The sequence below is a fragment of the Eschscholzia californica genome, unplaced genomic scaffold, assembly GCF_041429995.1.
Source record: "Eschscholzia californica isolate CP2 unplaced genomic scaffold, dmEscCali1.0.p SCAF_4, whole genome shotgun sequence".
NCBI lineage: Eukaryota > Viridiplantae > Streptophyta > Magnoliopsida > Ranunculales > Papaveraceae > Eschscholzia > Eschscholzia californica.
Genome location: NW_028238461.1, coordinates 29,946,899 through 29,958,295, shown reverse-complemented (window position 1 = coordinate 29,958,295; position 11,397 = coordinate 29,946,899). Strand labels below are relative to the sequence as shown.

At 40.4% G+C, this 11,397-nt stretch overlaps 1 long non-coding RNA gene across 1 annotated transcript; it reads left to right on the top strand.

The window, feature by feature from the left end:
* Nucleotides 1-9,252: 9,252 nt before the first annotated feature.
* LOC147544072 (uncharacterized) lies at nt 9,253-9,785 on the top strand. Its single transcript, XR_015223532.1, has 2 exons — nt 9,253-9,534; nt 9,621-9,785. It is a non-coding gene; the product is annotated as an uncharacterized LOC147544072 (long non-coding RNA).
* Nucleotides 9,786-11,397: the final 1,612 nt, after the last annotated feature.

The window sequence follows — 11,397 nt, the reverse complement described above, 5'->3', positions numbered from 1 at the left end:
CAAACCTATAAACAGGTTTGGAGGAGAGAGAAGGTCTGTGGTGGCGCGATTTTCTAGGTGGTGGTGGTGACCTTTTTTTTCCGGTCAGGTTACTATTTCTCCTTGTTTTCTGTGTTGTTTCCGGTCGGATTTCTGTTGACAACTTCCCATTTTGTTGGTGTTTACCTCGGTTGATGTAAATGCTGACTAATGAGGGAGCGAAGGTTCCCCCTCCATGGACTGGTGAGGATTCTCTGCACCTGAAAATGGTGGATCTTCAAATGGTTGAATTTGATGGTTCCATGGCCCTTCCTAGCTCTGAACCCCTGGTCCCTGTTGATCCTGGTCCTGCTCATATTGAGAATGATGGTTGGTCTGTGGTGACCAATAGGAAGAAGAAGGGTTCTAAAATGAATGTCGATGCTCCTCTGCTTCCTGTTCAGGAGGATTTGAACAGGGTGGCCAATAAAAGGCATTGCTCTAGGGCTTTACCTAGTAGTCCTTGGCCAGGGAAGGGTACTGGGAGCTTTAACCAGCTTGAGTGTGGGGATGATTTGGCCTTAGCCAGTTCTGATATTCCTGGTGATAAGGCTACCATAGCAAGTAAGATTGCTATGTTTAGTGCTGCTAGTACAAGTATGAGACAGGAAGGAGGTTCTTATGTGGGTGAGGGAGGTGCTCAGTCAGCTGGGAGGGGTTCCTCCACCAAATTAGATGGATAGATTGGCTAGTTGGAATGTAAGGGGCCTTAATGGTTCCCTTAGAATAAAGGAGGTGAGAGACCTCATTCGTATTAATAAATTGGAATTATGTGCTCTTGTTGAAACCAGAGTTTCCCTTAGAAATAAAGATAAAGTGCAGAGGAGTTTAAGTCCTTATTGGGCTTTTCTTGATAATTATGAGGAGGATGATGGGGGGAGAATTTGGTTGGGGTGGAACCCCCTCCAAGTTACTGTCTCTCTGATTTTCAAATCAGATCAGATAATTGTTGGGAGAGTTGATCTCCTGGATGGTAAAAGATTTATGATTGGTGTTGTCTATGCCAAAAACTCCATGACTAATAGAATGGAGCTATGGAGGGACATAGAAAGGCTGGTCTTCAATTTTGACATGCCTTGGCTGTTCTTGGGGGATTTTCACACAGTGATTGCTGCTAAGGAGAAAAAGGGAGGAGATGGAGTGAGCCCAGCTAGCCTATCTGGTATTGTGAACTGTCTTCAGACTCCTCAACTCTTTGACTGTGCTTTCCAAGGGTGTTTTTTCACTTGGTCAAATAAGCAAGAGGGAGAGGATTGCATCTATGCAAAGCTGGACAGGGCTTTAGTTAATTTGGAGTTTTTGATGTTATTTCCTGATGTTAGAGCTGAATTTCTTCAGCCTGGTTCTTCTGACCACTCCCCTGCTGTGGTCTCTTTGATTGTTCCCCAGACTAGGAGCAGGAAGCCTTTCAAGTTCTTTAACTGTTGGGTTGAGGAGCCTGGATTTATGGATATGGTGCAAGAGGTATGGACTGAAAGTGTGTTGGGTAACCCAATGTTTAGATTTGTTACTAAATTGAAGGCAGTTAAAGCCAGACTCATTGAGTGGAAGAGGAGTAAGTTTGAGGAGCTCCCTTCCAAAGTGGAGCAAGCCAAGTCAGAGCTTGAAGGGATTCAAGAAGCTCTTCATAATGATCCAATCAGCATTGATTTGAGGCATAAAGAGAGGGATGCTCTGAGGTCATATGCTCACCTAGCCTCTGCTGAAGCTTCAATGCTCAAGCAGAAATCCAGAGTTAAGTGGTTGACTTTAGATGATCATAATAACTCCTTCCATTGTTCCATTAAGGAAAGGAGGTCTAGGAACAGTATTCACTGTCTTTTTGATGGCCAGGGTAATAAGCTTGAGTAGCAGGAGGATATTATTGAGAATTGTGTTGAGTTCTATAGGCAATTGCTTGGGTCTGATGCCAACAACCCTTGGTTGGAGTGGTAAGAGGTATAATCTTCCACCTAGAGGTCAAGGGTTCGAGGCACACGCTAAACAATTCAAAAAAAATTGCTTGGGTCCGATTCAACTTGTGATGAGGAGGATGCTATTTTGGAATCTATTGATTTTAAATCCCCCTTCCTGCAGGTGATATGGATATGCTTTTTAGGCCTGTTTCTAGAGATGAGATTGTTTACTCCTTGTCCACCATTGGTTCAGAGAAAGCCCCTGATCCAGATGGTTTTTCTGCCTTCTTTTTTAAAAAGTGTTGGGGTATCATTGGAGAAGATTTTGTCCTTGCTGTTCAGAACTTCTTCAAGTCTGGCAAGCTCCTAAAGGAGGAAATTCCACTCTTGTCTCTTTAGTTCCAAAGGTTGCTAATGCTTCCTCTTTGACAGATTTTAGGCCTATTTCCTGTTGCAATGTCATGTATAAATGTATTACAAAGATCTTGACTGAGAGGCTTAAAGGGGTTGTTTTTCCATGATTAGTGAGAATCAATCTGCCTTTGTTTCTGGTAGATCAATTCAGGACAATATAATGCTTGCCCATGAAATTGTTAAAAACTCCCATAGAGTAGATGGAGTTGATAGGTGCATAGTGAAGATAGACTTGAGAAAGGCTTATGACACAGTGAGGTGGTCTTCTCTCTTGAAAGTCCTACAGAAGTTTAATTTGCCTTTTAAGTTTATTCAGTGGATAGAGGAGTGTGTTACCAACTCTAGCTATTCTATAGTGGTGAATGGAGGGGCTCATGGCTATTTCAAGGGGAAGAGAGGGCTCAGACAAGGCTGCCCTATTTCCCCCTACCTGTTTGTTATGGTTATGGAGGTCTTTTCTTCTTTGCTCTCCTAAGAAGAAGTTGAAGGTAGGTTTCATCTCCATCCCAAGTGCAAGAGCCCCAAGGTCTCTCACCTTTGTTTTGCTGATGATTTGATGGTCTTCATGAGAGGTGATGAGACTCTGCCTTGGCTTTAAGGTCTGTTTTAGACAGGTTCTTTAAGGGAACAGGCTTATCTGCTAATACTTTGAAAAGTACTATCTTTTGGGCAGGAGGTGAGAGTGGTGGTATTTTGGTTAAATCATTCTTGGGTTTTGAGAAGGGTGTGCTTCCAGTAAAGTATCTTGGCCTTCCTTTAATTTCCTCAAGATTATCTTATTCTGATTGCATTCCTCTTATTGATAAGATTCAGGTTAGAATCCATTCTTGGAAAGCCAGGTTTCTCTCTTTTGCAGGAAGAGTGCTATTGATCAAGGCAGTTCTTTCTAGTATGATTATTTATTGGACCTCTGTCTTCATGTTTCCCAAGAGAGTATATAAAGAAATCAATTCTTTGTTTAGCAAATTTTTGTGGACAGGTTTGTCTTTGGAGGCTAGGAAGGTTGCAATCAGATGGGCTACTGTTTGCCTTCCAGTAGAAGAGGGTGGCTTGGGTATTAGAGATATTGAAGCCATGAATAATGCTCTTAACCTTAGACATGTTTGGGATTTGATTAGCAACAAAGATACTTTGTGGGTCAGATGGGTGAAAGGCAACCTGATTAAGTCCAAGGACTTCTGGCTTATGCATGTCCCCCATGACTGTTCATGGTGCTGGAGGAAAGTTATGGAGAGCAGGGAGTTGGCCAAAGTCATGGTGGTTCATCTGATTGGCAGTGGCACTCATACTCTTTTCTGGAAAGATATCTGGCATCCGAGGGCTTACTTTGGGATTTCTTTCCTGAGGCTTTAAGGTATAGTTCCCTCCTACATGCTAATGCTAAAGTTGCTGATATCATTCACAATGGTAGATGGACTGTCCCTCCTTATGTTAGTATGCACCTAGACTCTCTTATGTCGGGCCTCAATGATGTGGAAATTGGAGGAGGAGACTATGATAAGGTAGTCTGGACTCCTGCTAGAAATGGAACCTATACTGTTAAAGAGACCTATCTTATGCTTAGACCCCATGGTGTGAAGGTTGATTGGGCTGACTTGATTTGGTCTAACCTTGTGATCCCAAGCATGGCTTTATAGCTTGGGTGGTTGTTCATAGGAGGCTTAAGACATGTGAGAGACTGTTGTCTTGGGGTGTGGCAGTGGACCCTGGCTGTATTCTCTGTTCTAATGGTTTGGAAACAGATTATCACATTTTCTTCAATTGTGAGTACTTTGTTCTTGTATGGGAGGGCCTTCTTGCTATTATGGGGTTTCAGTGGACTAATCTTGGTTCTTGGGAGGAGGTTATCTCTTGGTTCCTTGGTCTCTTAGCAGGTTCTCTTCTGAAGTTGAGACTGGGAGGTCTGGTCTTCACCACTTACCTTTCTCACATTTGGAGAGAAAGGAATAGAAGAGTTTTTCAACATGAGCTCAAGCCTGCCTCAACAATTCTTAGAATGATTGTTAATGAAGTCAAGATTGCTCTTTCTGTTTGGAAGGGAAAGGTGGACTGCACTTTTTTAAATGCAGAATGTTTGAATAGATGGAATATTGAGATGCCTCTGGCTTTTCCTTCTTTCAGCAAGCATACTTGGATTCCTCCCTCAAAGGGCTATTACTTGATTAATTCAGATGGTTCCTTTGATCCTGATTCAGCTGGGTTTGGTGCAGTCATCAGAAACAGTGAGGGAGAGGTACTGGCTGCAGTTGCTGGTTCTGTTGTTCCTGATTCAGTCATTGCTCATGAACTCCAAGGAGTGGAACTTGGCCTCAATTTAGCTATTAAGCTGAACCTTCGTAAGGTTACTATAGCTACTGATTCTTTGCATACTTGTGGTCTGTTCTTAGCTGGTAATAAGGATCCTCCTTGGGTGAATTGGTGGCTCTTCAATAGAATCAAAAGTCTTTGGAGCAGATTTGAAGACTGCAGCATTGTTCATGTGGTTCGTGAAGTAAACCAGGTTGCTGACTGGTTGTCCAAATTGAAGCCAGGGCCTGACATTCTTGAGTTGGACCCCTCTCGGTTACCTTGTGATTTGGCCACCATTATTAAGCAAGACAAAGAGGGTATTGTAAGGCTTAGAAAGAGCCGTACTTAGTTTTTTTGTAGTTGTTTTTTGTTGCTTTGCTTTGTAGGGTTCAGGCCCTTTATCCCTGCTTACCGTTCAAAAAAAACCTTCCAAATCCCAAATTAGGTCAGAAAAGTGTGGAGATGAATAAGGTTGGCAGCAACAATACAAGGAAGCAGCTTAACAACCAAACTAATCGGGTGAATGGTCTCGGCAAGAAGCGGCCTGCCATGGTTAGTGATTCAATTCAACATAACCGAGAGGGAGATCAAGAGCATGAAAAGGGGTTATTTTTATGTTGAAAGACCCAAGCAAGGGATTTGACATACTGCGGTTTATATTGATGGTATGATGCGCTATTTCCTAGGTAGTATGCAGGTAATACAATATATGCAAATATAGTAGCTTTCAATCTTGATGTAATATTTCCTCTAGTATTTTGAAACCTAAACACTTCTTAAACCATAATGGGAGATTTATGAAACTCTAATGTCGTTTATGGTGGTTCAATCCAACTATTCCTGATTCTCCAAAATCCAGGCAGCAATCCTTCACGCGTGTATTTGCTTTGGAACTCTACTATATGTAATTGACTATAAATAGTTATATTTTACAAGACCTTTATGGGTTAGTTGCAGTGAACTTTTAGGGCTGATCAGTTCTCGTGGCGTATTGGAAGCATTTCCAATGCGACAATCTTGTCGCATGATTTTTAGAGTTTTTTCTTAAAAACTATCTCCAATGTAACACTCCATTTGGATCTCTAAGAATATGTAGAGGGTGAAATAGAGTTATCTCAAGAGGACACTCTATTCTCTAATTTTCTAACTCATCAATATATGATTTTCAACCAATAGAATTGAGTCTTCTATATTTTCCAAATAAATTAATTATTTGTTTTAAAAATAACTATGTCACATAAGTACATAAGATAAGTTTAGAGTTTTTCATTTGAGGCACAAAAAAAATTGTGGATCTGTATATCTACCACCTAGGAGTGAGAATCTCTATTAGAACTTGAAACATACGATGAATGGAGATTTTTTTGAGTTTTGCATTGGAGATGCTCTTATAGGTGCTCTTGATACGAATGTCATGTTTTTTTTTGATGAAATAGTCATGTTATATTTAAGTCATAGAGCAGAATTACCAAGGGTGTCCGCTCAATGGTTTTCAGTGTTTTCAGTGATGGGGAGATAGAGTCTTTGCTGGAGTGTGGAAGAACGCTTCAAATGTACATGTGAAGATGCATACTTAAGTATGAAGCTCCATTTAACAAAATGAAGCGGATTGATCTTTAGTGCATAGAATAGAACAGGGTCTATATCTAGCAAAAGAGCTAACGGAAGCAAGGTTAGGGTTTGTAATTTCATTCATTTAGTCCTAATGGTTATATGCTTTTCATCAATGACCCAAAACAGAAATGGGATGCCCTAATAATCTCATTCATTTAATTCTAATTATCACATCTTTTTCACCAATGCCCAAATAGTCAAGTGTACTTGTCAACAATATCATCGAAAAAAAAGTGTACTTGTCAACAAAAAAAAAAAAGGTATATTTGTCAACAGCATTGTAGTGACCATAATATAAATAAACCCTAGAGAATGAGGCTGGTTGGTTTTAGGAATATCGGTACACTTCCCAATTACAAAGGCCAATTTGAACAAAAAAAAAATTACTAAGTGCCGGGGTGGTGAGGCAGCGTCAAAATTGTACACATGATTCCAACGGTACCCATAGGTTTGTGAGATTCCCGTGTGGCCGCGGCTTTGGGGAATAAAGAAAATTCTCCGGGGAATAAAGACTTTTCTTAAAACTAGTCAAATAAGATTGACTTTTTATGTTTTTTTTTTATTGCTAAGGGGCTTCTAATTTTAAAAGATGCTATAAAAAAAGCTCCTCCATCTCATCACCTCTCTCTGCCACTTCATCGACACCTCATCATCTTCTCCGACAAAAGTCGCCGGCCGGCCAATTTTTCCGGCCGGCGACCTTCAAAACATAATTTTATTTTTCTCTCTCCTCTCCCTTTTTTTTTTTACCTCTCTCTCTCTCTCTCTAGATCTCTCTAGAACAGATCTAGAGAGAGAGAGGTGTGTTCGTGATGAACACGAACAGATCTGTTCGTGTTCATCACGAACAGATGAAACACGAACAGATCTGTTCGTGATGGAACACGAACAGATCTGTTCGTGTTCCATCACGAACAGGCCTCTCTCTCTCTCTCTAGAACAGTTCTAGAGAGAGAGAGTTAAAGAAAAAAAAAAAAAAAATTAGAGAGAGGGAGAGTAGAGAGAATTTTTTTTTTTTTAAAATATTATGTTTGAAGGTCGCCGGCCGGAAACTTGGCCGGCCGACGACTTTCGCCGGAGAAGATGATGAGGTGTCGATGAAGTGGCAGAGAGAGGTGATGAGATGGAGGAGAACTTTCAAAAAAAATGTATTCTGTATTCCCCATAAAAATTTATTCCCTGGAGAATTTTCAAAAAAATCTGGATTCCCTCGAGAATTTATTCCCCGGAGAATTTTCTTTATTCCCCAAAGCCGCGGCCTTTAATTATTGGGCGCTTCTCAAGGCACTGGGCCCAGTGGCTGGAAGCCGGCGGTTCTATAAGCACCTGTCCTGAACATCTATTTTTTTTACAGGCAGTGGAAAATTTGTGGACATCCGGCGTCTTAATTTTTCTCTCTCTAAAGCCCTTTCTAGACTAATACCAATATTAGAATCACTATTTTAGCTCAAATCAGTAACCTTGAACTTTAGCTCAAATCATTAAGTCTCTTTTGGCATTTGATTGCATTCCACATCTAACTTCATCAGTGTTTTCTTGATCACTATTCCGAACCCATAAAAGTAAAAGCAAACAAACTTTGAACATTGAATTAACAAAAGAAACCCAAATTTCGAATTCGAAAAAGATCAGATTTTTATACCTTCAAATCCCAAAAGGCTACCTATCTTATCTACAAAACCAATAATAGACTGAGAATCAACAGGAAAGCAATTCAAAACCAACAATAGATTGAGGATCAATAGGAAAGGAATTCAAATGATGCCATTTTGTCATATCAAACACTCGTACATCTCTACTTTCGAAACCGAATCTCAACGTTTTAGAATGAATCAACTCGGTACATTTTTTACAAGAAGATCAATTAAATTTTGCATATTCAACAACTGTCTTAGTAGTTGCTAAGAAGAAGTCATTATGCTGAAACGAGAGAGAAGATTGGAAGAAGCAGTAAAGTAAGATCAAAATGATAATGATGGATTTGAGAGATAAGGGTTCTGAAATAGAAGATTGAAATTCTGAAAACTTAATATGTTGAAGAATAACCAAGCGCTTATAGAGATCTCAGGTCAATGGTCATTGTCCCGAGTCAATGAGATGACGGCACGCCTTGAGCCGTTTGCCCTGGTGCCTATAGAAGCACCTTTAATTATTTCGCCCCCTTTGAGTTATAACCTTACTTCTCATCCTATTTTCATTGCTTTGTCTCACAACCTGACTTCTCGCCCAGTGACCGGGAAAGGAAATAATAGTTTAAAGGTATTTAGAGGGCGACCTAATATCTGCTTCACTTTCGTACACCGTTCTGGTCTTAGACTCCTAGGAGGGGCTCTCTACTCTCTAGCAGGAAAATGAGAATCATTGTGACCTTGGAATTAGTGTACGTGGACCTGAGGAGAAGGAAGATATAATTTGTATAGTTTATGGCATGGGTATTTTGAGGGTATGTGGCATTAACCTTAAAAAGTCGGAGTTCATGACTAAGCCTGGGTCCAGATCATCCAAAGAGACTGTCAATACCAATCAACATTCAAATTTATATTGGCCTCTTCAAACAGGGCTTATTGCTAGTGATTCGATGATCCCTATAGGACGCGGTCAGCGGGAATTAATTATTGGGGACAGACAGACCGGTAAAACAGCAGTAGCCACAGATACTATTCTCAATCAAAAAGGGCAAAATGTAATATGTGTTTATGTAGCTATTGGTCAAAAAGCATCTTCTGTGGCTCAGGTAGTGACTACTTTCCAGGAACGGGGAGCGATGGACTATACTATTGTGGTAGCCGAAGACAAAATTGTTTGAAGCACCGACAGAACCGGAAGCGCCTCTTGTTTCAAAGAGAGGAGGACGGGTTATTCACATTTCATTTGATGGTCAGAGGCGAATTGAAAGCTAAGCAGTGGTAATTCTACCCCCCGAAACAAAGATTTAGATAACAAATATTGATTTAGGGGTATATTTTTGTTTAGTAAGTCGACTTGATCAAACATTACTCTCTAATTTTTTCTCTCTATTCTCTCTCTCTGTCTCTCTATCCTTTTCATTGTAAATGTTCTTAGTTTTGTGGACTTGCTGACTGTAATTTTAGAACCCATTTCAGTTATGGGTTTCATTTGGAGATTTGGTGATGACTGAAATGTTGAAGCTATTGATTTTTTGCAGCAATGTATGTGGGGTTTTAGTTGCAGTTGCCCTTTATGACATGCTCAAATGTAAGAAGCTTAAAGCAGTAGAGTATAAAACTCACCCCCTCACAATCCCAGTATCTACGAGCAACCAAGCAGCTTTCTTAATCTTCATGTATAACCTGTTCTCTCTTATCCATGTGCTATTTTTTTTTTAGTTTCATGAGTTTCCATTCATCTAATATTGGAATAGGTTTGTAGGGAAGACTCAAGAAACAAAGGAATTATGAAGATCAGATTATTGTTGATGTAAAAGGGTTTGAAATTTGGAAGTCTATGTCAAATGTCAAAGGAGGTAGTATGTAGTCACATTACAAGTTTAAGAGAACAATATTCTCCAATTGAATGAAGTCTTCTCTAACTTTTTGTCACTTTATTTGGCTTTTTCAAGAACGAATGATCAAGCCGAGAAGGTGAATTCGGCTTACGATCAAACCTGAGAGTAAGGTTTGATCATAAGTTGAGAGGGAGAGAGAGGGACGGAGGGAGAAGAGAGAAGAGATGGCAATGGCGGTCGGGGTGGTGGTGGTGGGAAGTTATGGTGGTAAAGGTGATAAAGAAGATAAAGAAGATGAAGATTAGGGGTCAATGTTTGATCATGTAAGTTGTTGGACTAAAATAAAATATGCCTCCGACAATGTACAAAAAGACAGATTTACTAGAGAATTTATTCTTCTGAAATTATTCTTTATTTTCCGAAATCTCGACCTTTATATTTCATTAGTATAAAGTTTTTTACATAGATGTTTGTTTTTTCTGATTTGATGTAATCCTTGACCAAACTCGTGTAAAGAACGTAGTTTGCCTTGTGGTTGGGCAATTCAGATCTTGTATAAGTATGAGGGAGTTAAATGACTAGTGAGAAACAAATAGATCTTCCTTTTTGAAACAAAAAAAAGGAATAATTTACAAATTTTGAAGACCGAAGTGTCCCAACAATTGCAAATTTTACATATTCTTTTGGGAGGAATATCTAAGAACCTAAAATTTGGGTATAATTGAAAACCAGACCCAAATCTGAATAATATTTGTAAAAAAATCATTTTCAGAAAGTAACAATTTTACACACGAAATCAACATGAATAATGATGATGCATAAAATGTCCAGACGTTGACTAACGTCTGAAGAGTCAAGATCAGACCTGAAGTCTACTGGGTCAACCCAGCTTAAGGCAGCAGGACCGCTGAGCCCTCGATGGTCCACCGAATATTCCCCTAAGGTCGGCCAGAAGAAACCAGCTCTGCAAAACGCCCTTGGCATGGACAGATCATCCCTGGGGTCTTCAAAGGAATAAGGGGGGTCCACACAGGTTCGGCCAATGTCTTACGCCCAGAACTGGAGAGGCAGAAGCGCCAAGCGACCTGCCGACTTTATCCCGAAACTTCCAGAGAGATCTCAGTCGGCTACATATCTCGAAGTGTTTAAGTCAGTTTTGACTCCACGTATCTAAAGGTGGAAACTCTATCACTTCGGCAAGATATCTACGAAGAATCCTTAAACTTAGGAACTTCCACTTATCAAAGATCCGAGATAGACTCTAAGAGAAACCCTAGATACTCAAGAGAGGAAACTTCTCTCTCGTTTGGACGACAACCGCCTCACCACCGCCACTAAACACAGTCGGCTTAACATCGCCTATAAATGGCCCCCCACATCGTCCTTCATAAGGCACGATCTCTTAACCCTAAAAGATCACAAGAAACTCAGAGTTCTCATAACTCGCCCCCCAAAAAGGATAAATTAATATTCATTCTTTTACTACAAAGAACACCCTGACTGGCTGGAGCGTCGGAGCGATTTTCGAACCCTTTATAGGTTTTCCCCCCTTTGGGAACAGACGAACAGGAGCTTGGGCGTCGGAGCGGTAGAGTGCTACGTGGACGACATGATCGTGAAAAGCAGGACCCGTGGAGATCTGATACCTAACCTCAAAATCGCCTTCGACGTGCTCCAAGCTTACAATATGAAGCTAAACCC